Below are 12,132 nucleotides of genomic sequence, written 5' to 3' on the forward strand. Positions count from 1 at the left end.
ATAATTTACGAGATATTTTATACTTTATTTTATTATTTTACTTTGATATAATTTTACATAAACTATGAAATATCTCATAAAATTATTTATTTTGCAATAATGTTACCTTAATATTTTAAAATTTATGCTCAAAAAATGAGAGACATCAATTAGTGTAAAAAAAATAATACAATTAATTTTAAGAAAAAAATTTTATTTTATTAAATGCTCAAAATGATGACCATCAACGTCAATACACTTTTGAATACGTTTAATGAGATTGATGAACATTTAACAAAGTCATCCTATCAATATCGCAACAAGCATTTTTAATACGTTCTTTCATATTTTTTGGCGTAGTTGATACATCTTGATATACGATTCCCTTAAGAAATCCCCACAAAAATAATCTAAAGATGTTAAATCTGGTGAACAGGCAAGCCAATGAACCATTCCTCCTCGTCCTATTCATCTATTATTATAATTTCTGTCTAATATTTCTCGAGCTTGATGTGAAAAGTGCGCTGGATAATCATCTTGATGAAATTACATACGCATTCTTAGTTCGTAAGGTAGTTCATCAAATAGTAATGGTAGTTCTTAATCTAAAAAATCTCTGTACTTTTGTCCATTCAATGTCCCATCAAAGAAGGTCCAATTAATGTATCACCAATAATTCCGCACCATACGTTAATACTTCATGGCCGCTGATGTTCAACTTCTCATAACCATTGGATTTTCCACAGCCCAGTAATAAGCTATTGTCTATGTGTTTTAAAAAGGAACTGATTCTTTAATAGAATTTTATTGGTTCATACAATCATTCAACACCAAAAAAAGTTAAAACCAAAAATGCTATTAAATAAAATGTCAGCCTTCGGAGATATTAACAAAAAATGTCACTTTTCATTATTTTTGAAATATCTCGAAAACGATGCAAAATACGAAAAAAGTACAAGAGATCTTTTTATAGGAAATAAAAATTGCCATCGAATAGGGGATATGACCGAGATATCGTTCACGCAAGTTGAATGGTTTCAGTCGGTTTTTTAGTGCTTTGCTTTTATTTTTATTTAATGTTATTTAAACTGTTTTATTTAAATCATATGTCAATAAAAATATATGTATTTTACATAAAAAAATATATTTTAGAAATTAAATAAACATTAAAATTAAATTAAAAATTAATTTTTTACAAAAAGTTCTTCAGGGACCACAAGTAAACAATTTTCAATTGCTATATCAATTTCTTTGTCCACATCGTTAACATCATCATATGTTTCAAACGTTTTGACGTTTTCGCAATTGACTCCTTAGCTAAACAGGTGTCGTTAGATTAATTAATTTTTTTAAAATTTCATTTCATAATTATAAGTATAACTAGAAACTTCATTATGATTCATCATTTTTCTTTATTTTTATTTTTATTATTAGTATTTTCACAGCAAAAATAAATATCAATTTTATGGTATAATATATCACAATAAAAAAACCTCACAAAGGTAAAAAAAAGTACACCAAGTACATAAAAAATATTCCTTGTACACAAGAGAAAGTTGAAAAGATACTTATCTCTGAAAAATAACTAATAAAAAAATTTTTCTCTAAAAAATAAAAAAATTAAATGAAATCAATAATTAACTGGCTAAATATTTACAAGTAATTCAGTTTGTAAAGATTTGTAATTTGAAATAGTAGATATCATAAAATCAATTTTTTTAAAAGTGTTTTAGACAGATTTTTTCCTTAAAATTAAAACACATTTAATTTTTATTAACAGAATGATTTCAGAAATAAGTTCAGTTTTGAATAGTATATCACAAATTACATTACTTTAGAGTTTATTAAAAGTGTTATATACTATAATATCAAATCATATTGTTAATGTTAAGTACAATTAGAATTCTTTTGATTTACAAAGTATATCTTACAGGATGTATAATTTGAAAGAAAATTTTTCGTAAACTCTAAGTCGGGGCGTGCGTATGAAACAAACTTACAAAGCAAAATATAAAAACTTGGTGTGCCTGTCGTAAACATGGAACTAGATTTGTGTTGTCTATACAATGTGATATAAAAATTATTTGCATATTGTATCATATATTTATTTATATAATTATATATATTTTATAAGATATATATTTTGCAAATCAAAGAAATCTTAAAATATAATTATATATATTTTATAAGATATATTTTGCAAATCAAGGAAATCCTAATTACACTAATAATGATAAATGATGCAAGTAATTTTTACATAATATGAAAAATTGTACAACACCAATTAATTGTTTATGACCCGGGCACGCCAAGTTTTTATATTTTGCTTTGTAAGTTTGTTTTATAGACGCGCCCCGACTTATAGTTTACGAAAAATTTTCTTTCAAATTATACATCCTGTAAGATATACTTTGTAAATCAAAAGAATTTTAATTGTACTTAACATTAACAATATGATTTGATATATAACACCTTTAATAAACTCTAAAGTAATGTAATTTGTGATATACTATTCAAAATTGAACTTATTTCTGAAATCATTCTGTTAATAAAAATTAAATGTGTTTTAATTTTAAGGAAAAAATCTGTCTAAAACATTTCTATAAAAATTGATTTTATGATATCTACTATTTCAAATTACAAATCTTTACAAACTGAATTACTTGTGAATACTTGGCCAGTTAATTATTGATTTCATTTAGTTTTCTTATTTTTTAGAGAAAAATTTTTTTATTAGCTATTTTTCAGAGATAAGTATCTTTTCAATTTTCTCTTGTGTACAAGGAATATTTTTTATGTACTTGGCGTACTTTTTTTTATCTTTGTGAGATTTTTTTTATTGTGGTCTTATTGCTTTTTGTAAAAATTTATATTTTTTCTGCAAAGAACTTTCTGTTGTGTGCAAGGAATATTTTTTATGTACTTGGCGTATTTTTTTTTACCTTTGTGAGATTTTTTTATTGTGATCTCATTGCTTTTTGTAAAAATTTATATTTTTTCTGCAAAGAATATATATGCGTTTTTAGCATCGAGGACAACTGCACTTTTGTGCTTTTAAATCATTTATTAATTGCCACTCGGTACCTTTAGCACGTACTATGCTTGCATAATGTCCGTCAGTTATACTTTTACCTTGATGAAAAACTTCACTAATGACTTTATATATATTCGCACCAAAATTTATCTTTTCCGTAGGTACAGCTTTAATTTTTAAATCTGTTACTTTAATAATTTTTGTATCACTAATTTTAAATAACAATAACTGTAAGATGATAACAGCATCACAATTGGTACATATTTTTTTAACATTATTCCAATGTAAAAAATTATATTGTATTAATTCTTGTAAAGTATATGATTTTTTAAAATTTATAAATGAACATATACTAATAAATTGAAATTTTAGTAGACCAGTTAATTATTATTATATCTTTTTTGACGGTTTTATATAAAACTTTATAAAATTTTGTATAAAATACAAATATTTAATATAATAATACTTTTATTATATAACATAACAATAATTTTCATATAACGTGGAATATTGTATATACAAGTGTAGAACCATATACACTACTAAAAAAGAATAGGGACTTTTTCATATTCTAAAAATTGGATTATTTTCAAACCTAAATTATACATTACTAAAAAAAATAGGAAACATTTTTCATACCTAAAAATTGGACTATTTTCAAACAAAGTTGAAACTCGACGAAAAATTATTGTACACAAAATTAAAAAACCATTTTAAAGCTTGCAGTTTTAATTTTAACGTATTATCAGTAATTTTTAATATTTTTTTATCTTGTTTGTTTTGTACTTTAAAAAAGAACACATTGTTTTGTTTTTTAAAATTACATTATTTTTGACACTCTGCAGCTCGATAAAAAAACTCGAAAAATTCAACTTAAGTTCCATAAACTACAATATTTTGCCTACAAAATGTTTTTTTTGAATTTTTATACGACTTTTTTAATCGAGTTACACAAGTTTAAAATCTATATTTTTTTAAAATAAAAGAATGATCAAAATTTTTTAAAAATCACCAATAGCGTTAAAGTTAAAATTTCAAGCTTTATAAAATGCTTTCTTTATTTTTTGTCTACAATGATTTTTGCCGGAGTATCGACATTATTTCTAACAAATACAGTTTAGTTTCAAAATCGTGTCTTATTAAAAAAAAAAAATTTTAAGAAAGCATTTTGTAGGCAAAATAGAAATGTTGTAGTTTATGGAACATGAGATAAATTTTTTTATCGAGTTGCAAAATATCAAAAATACGTAATTTAAAGAAACAAAACAATGTGTTCTTTTTTAAAGTACAGAACAAGGATAATAAAAAATTTTTTTAAAACCATTGATAGCGCGTTAAAGTTAAATCTTCAAGCTTTAAAATGTTTTTTTAATTTTGTGTACGATGATTTTTCGTCGAGTTTCAACGATTTGAAAATAGCTCAATTTTTAGGATATAAAAAGTGTTACTTATTTTTTTAGTAATATATTTTAATGCAATCTGGGCACGTCAAATTTTTATACTTTGCTTCGGTATAAGTGTTTCATGCAACTTAGAGTTTACAAAAAATTGTGTTTCAAATTATACATCTTGTAAGACATACTTTGCAAATTAGAGAAATTCTAAACACAAAACAATAGCGCTGTATACGCCGCTTAGTGACGTATACTTTGTTTATATATTTTGCGATATGTATGTCAATGTGGCGTAGTGGGGTATACATGTACACATACTCCCCTCCCCTCTCTCTCTCTCTCTCCCCTCCCTCCCACCCTCCTTCTCTCCGACCCTTCATCGCTCCCTATCCTGCTTTCTCTCTCTTTCTCTCCTGCTCTCTCTCTCTCTCTCTCTCTCTCTCTCTCTCTCTCTCTCTCTCTCTCTCTCTCTCTCTCTCTCTCATTTATCATATATAAAAGAGTGTACACAAAAGAACAATCAAACGTAAATAGTATGAATGCCCTTTGATGGACAAAATCGCTTTGCGTGTGTGCGTGCGAGCATACGTACGTGAGTCTGAAACTTATCCGGGAAAAAAAGTCTCACGTTTGCTATATACGAATATCATTTCTCAGGATTGACAGCACCAATCTTATTCAAACTGTTCGCAATCAAAAACTTGCATTCACATTATATGATAAAAGTGCAGTTAGATTTTTGACTACGGCTCTAAGTCTTGAAATATTTTAATCGAAAGTATTATAGACATAAAACTCCGAATAAGCTACTAGATAGTGCCGCGGTCCTTGTACATAGGTAAAACTCTTGGCAAGCCAGATAGATTTCTTTTATAATTGTTTTATTTATGAACTTGGCGTCGCGACGCTACCGCGTCGCTTGATAACTAAATAAAAAAACAATTAATCAAAATATAATTCAGTAAAATATCCGTTTATATTGTAAAAGTTATGTATTTTTATTGATGATAGTAAAAAAAAAGTTTAAATAACATTAAATAAAAATAAAAGCAGGAGAGTTCCGTGTCTGGGCGGCGGAGAAAGGGTGGTCATGAATGTGCGAAGAAAAAAAGACAGGAAATGTAGAATCGATCGGATCGAAAGCAGACATCGAATCGAAGATCGGATCAGAATCAGAATCCGATCGATCAGTCGGCATCGATCAGCGATCCGAATAGATCGATCGGATCGCTGCGTCAAAGACGCGTGATCGACTCGCGGTCGAACAATCCGAAGAACTGTCGATCGTCAGATAAGAAGTCGAAAGAATCACGTCGAATACAAGCAAATCGAGATCAATCCAAAGTCAATCCGGATCAGACTCGAATCAATCGAATCAGGATCATGAATAATTATCAAGCGTATAGTTTCTCCGTCGAGATCGATCAGGTCCACTCGGCATCCGTCAGAAGAGTCGAAGATCAAATCGATCGAGTCGTCTTTTCAATTCGGAATCGGCGTAAAGTCCATCCTTTCAACACTAATCAAGCATCTCCGGTCAGATCGTTCGCAGATCGATCGAGATCCGTCGATCAAAATCAGGATCAAATCAGCATCAGGCATCGACGTCGAGATCGAGCAGATCTCATCGGCTTTCGTCAAAATCATCGCGCGTCGATCGAGAATCATCCGACATCATCAGGCATCAGATCATCGCATCCGTCGATCCAGATCAAGAATCCATCCAGATCTCAGAGATCGAGATCGACGACAGGATCGGTCGAAAAGATCCAGGAACCAGTCGGGAACCTGATAAGAAATAAAATGGGACGATCGGAAAGGAGAAGGATAGGAAGAAGTTGGTGGGGAAACGAGGAAGGGGAGGGGGGGAAAAGTAGTTTGTAAGGCCGCAAGGGTCAGGTCGGGACAGGAGGGAGGATGTATAAATTGCAACCCCTTTGGGGAGCCAATAAATTATTTCTATTCTATTCTAAAAATAAAAGCAAAGCACTGAAAAACCGACTAAAACCATTCAACTTGCATGAATGATATCTCGGTCACTATTGGTCCTAAAAATTTTTTCGACCCGCATTTTGTTCATTAGAATGTCTTTTTATCTATCTCAGAACGAAAAAAACACTTAGACTTATAAAAAAAGTTATACGCAAAAATATAAAAAAATTTTTTTTTACAAATTTTCGCTATTTTTCCATTCCATTTTTATCTTATTTCTTCAGTTTCTGATATCGCAAAAACTTTTTTTAAACTCGTATTCGATAGCAAATTTTATTTCCTACAAAAAAGGTCTCGTATTTTTTTCGTATTCTGCATCGTTTTCGAGATAAAAATGAAAAGTGCCTTTTTTTGTTAATATCTCCGAAGGCTATTTTACTTAATAACATTTTTGATTTTAACTTATCTTAGTGTCGAATGATCGCATGATCAATAAAATCTATTAAAGAATTAGTTCCGAATTAGCGTCATTTTTAGCCTCCAAGCAATAGCCTATAATGCATGTTATGTTGATTGACTTCTCCACAATTTGTGAAAGTTGATTCATCAGAATATAAGACAGAAAGGAAAAAATTGTTATTTCTTTCTATTTTTCGTTGCGCCTAACGACAAAACGTCACTCGATTTTGAAAATCAGTATTATTTAGCTGTTGATATAATGAGATGTGTTACGGATGGAATTTATTATGTTTAAGTATTCGCAAAATATTTCTTCGAGATATTCCAGTATTGCGAAAAATACTAAGAGAAAATATTTGTGGATTCTTAGATACTGCTGCGATAGTTTCATTATTTTCAGTGTTAATCCTTGATCGTTTTATTTCTTTTTCACGAACATCTCCATTTTCTGAAAATTGTTTCACAACACGATAAAATGAAAAATGTAATGGAATATTTCTTTCAGGATAATTCGTTCGTATTTCGAGCTTCATAGATGTTTCTTCGAGATTCGTAAATAAAAATCATATTAATTTTTTCTTCTAAAGTTAATCTTTCCATTTTAAATAAATAGTTCTTACTTAAATAGTACACTGTACACAAGAATGAAATGATTAGCGTAATACTTTCGTACTACATTTGCTTCTCAATGAACAACTAAATAATTTTTATGTCAATGACTTTGAAGAAGCGCGTTGTATTATTGTCAATAATTCCTTACCAAACATACAGAGTAATGTTATTATTGTGTATATTTGGTAAAGGATTATTGGCAATACATTCATTGAGTCGTATTATATCAGAAATATGAAAAAAACATATTATAAATGCTTGTTGCGTAAAGTATAAAATATCTTGTAAACTATTAAACTTTTGGCCGTCCTATCCCTATAACTTTTTATGCAGAATATTGCAAGAAATCGATATATGTAAAAAAATAGGGGTGTTTCCGTTTTAAAAAACAAGATGGACATTGAAATCTCCGAAGCGCCTCCACCGAAGGTCAAACTAATGGCACCATTTTATGATCTCCTTAGAACCGAACAACTTTTGTCTAAAATATTTCTTTCTATCTTGCTTTACTTTTTAGATGTCTCAATATAAATGCCCCACCCTGTATATATATTGTATATATATATATATATATATATATATATATATATATATATGCTTTGGAATCATCTTGTTTCAAACATACTTAATCTATTATTACAGATCAATCCCAAAATATAATAAGTTGACAAGGACGGGATTATTCTGACTGCCTGTCGAAATACAGAGGCCGGTTCCGATCTAACCTCTCAAGCGAACAACAGGCATGTATTAAGGCCAGTAATATCGAATACATTACATATCTTTTTATAATAAATATGGTTGTGACGACTGTGGACAAGTACCTAATACATTTACTATTGAGCCATTCGATTCTACTAGTATTAATTTGTCTCGATGGCTTCTGAGGCTTGAAGCAGTTTTTTCTCGATGAATTTTAAAGATGAAGCGAGAGCCCCATATCTTCTTCATTACATAGGATCTACGTTCTTTGACGTCTTTTGTGTTCGATTAGCTCCGCAAAGTCTATTTGAGACAAACTACGACACCTTGGTCACGAGTTTGAAAGGATTTTACGATCCACCATCGCTTGAGATAGCAGAAAATTTCAAGTTCTATCAGCGCAAACAGAAGAAAGGCAAATCTATTCAGGAATTTTTAGCAGCTTTACAAAATCTGAGTATACACTACAGATTTGGAGACTACCTGAGGACTGTACTTAGAAATCAATTGGTCTTCGGATTGTTAAACAAAAAAATTCAAACACGCCTACTGGAAATATCAGACTTAACGCTGGATAAAGCAATGCACGTGGCCACGACCATGGAATTGTTGAAAAGAGGCGCACAGCAACTCCAAGGGGAAATGGAAATTGACCTGGTCCATTCAGCCAAGCGATCTACACGTCGTTCAAACAATTCAAATAAATTTAATAAACCAAATACTAATAATACAAATGTACGTAAATTCAGTAATAAGTCAAATTCAGGAAATTAAAAAAATAAATACGTATTCCATGATTAATACAGTAACTTGCTATAGATGCGGTCAAAATCATTTAGCTTTTAAATGTACTTTGAATAAAAATGTAAAATGCAACTCTTGCGATAAGTGCGGACATTTGCAGAAGATCTGCTTTCAACGTAATTAAGAAGCGAACATAGTTACGGACATTTTACATTTGGAACATACGCAATTCAGAGAGAAAATATTTACAACACTCCTAGTCAATGACAAAAAAGTCAAATTTGAAATTGATAGCCGTGCAGCGATATCATTGATGGCAGAAAGCCTCTAACACGTAAGTTATTTCCAAATTCGTCCATTTACTCTACAGAATTAACTTTAATTTCATATTGTCGTCAAAATAACATTCAATGATTTGGAGGAGAGTGAAGTATAGTCCTAAAATAATTGTTATCATTAGGCTTTTAAATCTTTCGGAAAAATTTTTATTTACTATAGAATGATGGGATCATGTAATTGTTATACCAGAAGAAAGAAGAATAATTGTATTTATTAAAGGAATATCAAAAGGATTAAATCTTTTAATTCCTAAAGGAGGTCATAATTGACCAATTTCTATAGTAGGAGCTAAGGAAGAATGAAAATATGCTCAAAAGAAAGAGATAAAAAACAAAATTTCAGAGATAATAAATAAAATTATTCCCATACGTAAGCCCTTAAAAACTGATAATATATGAGATCCTTGGAAAGTTATTTCTCGAATTACATCTCGTCATCATTGATATATACATATTAATGTACATGGAATTGATAAAAAAATAAAATAATTTATTTTATGGAATCATATAATTATAGAGATTAAGTTATTAAAGAGACTGAAAGAAATAATAATTGGTCATGGGCTAACTGAAACTAAATGAAATGTGTGGTTTTGATTAATTTTTGTCATATGAAAAAAGAATAAAAGATTTATTATATTAAATTTCTCTTCTATAAAGAGTTGATAAGATGGAAAAAACGTATGCTTGAATAATAGAAACTGAAATTTCTAAGATAAATAATAAAATTTGAGAAAAAATTATTATTAGAAAAATAAAAATATTGTTAATAACTTCGCCTGATAATCCTAAAAGAGAGAGAAGTAAGTGACCAGCAATTATATTTGCTGTGAGCCGAATGGCTAAGGTAAAAGGTCGAATAATTAATCTAATAGATTCAATGATAACTATAAAAGGTATTAAAATATAAGGAGTTCCTTGAGGGGGTTAAGTGAGCTAGTAGTTCATTTGTGTATATAAATATTCTATATAGAATTATGGAGATTCAAAGAGTTAAAGAGAGAGAGAGACAAAATCTTAAATGTCTAGAGGAAGTGAAAATATAAGGAAATAGTCCTATAATAATCCTAAAATTAGAAGAAAGAATTAATGAGAAAAGTCTTAAGAAAATAATTAAATTTGAATAAGAATAATTGATTAAAATTTTAAATTCATTAAATAAGAATTTTAATAATAAACTTCATATTATAATATATCGTGATGGGATTAATCAGAATTGGTAAGGGAAGATAAAAAAAATAATTAAAATTCTTAATCAATTTAAAGAAAGATTTAAACTTGTTGAAGGGTCAAAAATTGAAAATAAATTTATTATCATTTTCAAATTCAATTTGATTTATTTTTTATATCAAAAAATAAATTATTTGATAGGAGAGGAAGATAAAAAAAGTAAATTATTCTTATAATAAAAAATAAAATAGTTAAGGAAATGATAAGAGTAAATATTCATATTATAGGTATTATATGTGGAATAAAAGAATATTTAACTTAAAAGAAAAATATTTTTAAATTGACGATTTAATGTTATTTATTTAAACTAATTCTTTAACATTAAAAATAGGTGTAAAACTATTATGGTTGATTTAAAAAATCAAAACTTACTTTTTCAGTCATTTAATGATAAAATTAATTTATTATAAAAATTTCACAATATAATTATTATTAGAAGAATGATTTTAGTCAATTTTTAAAATTAATAAAGTTAGTTGACTCAATGACAATAGGTATAAATCTATGGTTTATTCCACAAATTTCAGAGCATTGACCAAAAAATACTGTTAAACTATTAGAGCAAACTATTAGAGTATATACTGTATGAATGTATGGTGTGTTATAACTTTACATAAATTGAATCTTTACATTACCAAAGAAAAGAGAAATACATTACTAGGTCAAGAATAATTAGCACAATTACAAGAAGAAAATAATATTAAAAATTCTCTTAATGGCGTCGAATCCATTAAAATAGCAGAAGATATAGATAAAAGTCAACTGAATGTTCTCTAAATATCAGTCAATTATAGTTCCCACAATTTCAAAAATTCTAAATAAACAAAGTAGATTAACTTTAAAAGACAACGCGAAATCAATTTTTTGTAAAACGCGTCCAGTACCTTTTCGATTATGCTCTTTAGTTGAGGAAGAATTACTTAGATTAAAATCAGAAGGAGTTTTTAAAAAGGTAGATACAGCAGAATGGGCTACATCAAGTCCCAGTATTAAAAAAAGCAGATACATATATGTGGAGACTTTAGTTACATTAAACACAGCAGTTAAATATTGATGATCGTCCGCTTCCTACACGAATGAATTTTTTGTAACAATGGAGGAGTAATTTTTTCGAAAATAGATCTAATACAAGATTAAATTACAAATGAAGGTTTGACCTAAAGATCAGCCTCTTCTTACTTTAAATACACATAAATATCTTTATCGCTGTAACCATTTGATGTACGGGATTGCTTCAGCCCCTGCAAAGAGCTATCGAAGACATTTTAAAAGACATCCCCCTGTGTAGCAGTATTTTTAGATGACATGTCGCGGAAAGAGATATCAATGAGCATTTACAAAAGCGGAAGCGTTGGAAGCGGTTTTCAAACGCTTACAAAAATATAACATAATTAATCTAGATAAAAGTGAATTTCTTATAGACAAAATTAATTATTGCGGTTACGTAATTGACAGAAACGGATTACACAAAACACAGGATACAATAAAAGCTATAAATAAAATGCAAAGGCCACAAAACATAACTGAAGTGCGTAGTTTTTTTGGGATGATTAATTATTACGGTCGTTTCATTTTAAATTTCAGCTCGATATTATATCCCTTAAATAACTTACATAAAAATACTGCTTTTCGTTGATTTAAAGATTGTGAGACAAGTTTCCAAGCAGCAAAGAAAGCATTTACAAGTCCTAAATGCCTAGTTTATTTT

The 12,132-nt window shown here is 28.7% G+C and overlaps 1 protein-coding gene and 2 pseudogenes across 2 annotated transcripts in view; all 3 read right to left on the reverse strand.

Moving 5' to 3' along the window:
- Positions 1-12,132, reverse strand: part of LOC126856012 (glutathione S-transferase theta-1-like) — a 36,447-nt gene that overhangs the window by 6,502 nt on the left and 17,813 nt on the right. The gene's annotated exons all lie outside the window — the stretch shown is intronic.
- LOC126856067 (cytochrome c oxidase subunit 3-like) lies at positions 9,221-9,805 on the reverse strand (annotated as a pseudogene).
- Positions 9,811-10,662, reverse strand: LOC126856014 (ATP synthase subunit a-like; annotated as a pseudogene).

This window comes from Cataglyphis hispanica, chromosome 17, assembly GCF_021464435.1.
Source record: "Cataglyphis hispanica isolate Lineage 1 chromosome 17, ULB_Chis1_1.0, whole genome shotgun sequence".
Taxonomy (NCBI): domain Eukaryota; kingdom Metazoa; phylum Arthropoda; class Insecta; order Hymenoptera; family Formicidae; genus Cataglyphis; species Cataglyphis hispanica.